At 37.4% G+C, this 1,030-nt stretch overlaps 1 protein-coding gene across 1 annotated transcript in view; it reads right to left on the bottom strand.

The window, feature by feature from the left end:
• ikbke (inhibitor of kappa light polypeptide gene enhancer in B-cells, kinase epsilon) overlaps window positions 1–1,030 on the bottom strand; it is a 30,661-nt gene that overhangs the window by 7,555 nt on the left and 22,076 nt on the right. The gene's annotated exons all lie outside the window — the stretch shown is intronic.

Here is a 1,030-nt window from a genome sequence, read left to right as displayed (position 1 = left end):
AACGCCCCCTCCATTACTCGACACACGCCTCGAAGCCTCGGCTCATCTCATAACATCACTACTGACTTCCCTGGAACCTGAACCTGCACCTAACCTGTTTTGTCCTCTCTGCTTTCCAGGAAGATCCCTGTCTGAACTCAATAAACCTTTGGACTTTTTCTCTGCCTCTGTGTGAGTGTTCTGCATCTGGCCTAGAAATCCTGCCGATCATGACATATATATATATAAATCTACACACATACATACATAAATGCATACATATATAAAAAGAAAATAGAAAAAATAGATATATTGTTAAACTCAAAAACTGCACATATACACTCCATATATGTAATGCTCTGAGGCCTTCACGAAGTGATCCTCCAGCCCTGATGTCAACAACCCGTCGATTCAAACAAAAGTACCCTGCACAGTGCTGAGGCATTCTCTTCTGTTCTATGTAAACAAGCAGGTTGGGGTAGCTGGTTGACCTCCCCAAGATGGCGCCTGTAATTTCTGTGCCGCAACAATCAATACGGGGTCTACTATTATATGTATATCTATGGTGGCATCCATGTGTTAGCCATCTAAGCTATCGTTAGCTGGAGCCACCTGCCTGCAACACAGTGTGTCTAACATTAAAACCTTGAGAAAGATACTTTGCCTCAATGAAATGTAATAAATGTGGTGCTCGAATCATTCAAGGAATAGTTACAGCCCTGTTAAAAAAAACAATACTTTCTTTTAAAAGAAGAAATTTCATTCAGCAACCCAAATCTAAATTTAAAACATTATGAAATTTTAAAAGAAAGATTGAAGAGAATCAAAAGAGGAAAATGCAAATTAAAAACAAACAGGGCCCGTTTATCAAGCTGGACGTCGATAAATACATAAAGGGAAAGATTCTCATAGAAAGATTGAGGTTATTTTATCTTAGTTGTAGCGAATCAAAATAAATGAAATCTGGATCAATTAAAAGAATGTCGGACATCTAAATATACATTAATGTGGCAAAAACAAGTTAAACCAAATAATAACAAAAAATACGAAT

The sequence above is a fragment of the Cyprinodon variegatus genome, unplaced genomic scaffold, assembly GCF_000732505.1.
Source record: "Cyprinodon variegatus isolate N-32 unplaced genomic scaffold, C_variegatus-1.0 Scaffold72, whole genome shotgun sequence".
Lineage (NCBI taxonomy): Eukaryota > Metazoa > Chordata > Actinopteri > Cyprinodontiformes > Cyprinodontidae > Cyprinodon > Cyprinodon variegatus.
Note: the sequence above shows the minus strand (reverse complement) of the source record. Positions and strands in the feature narration are given on the sequence as shown.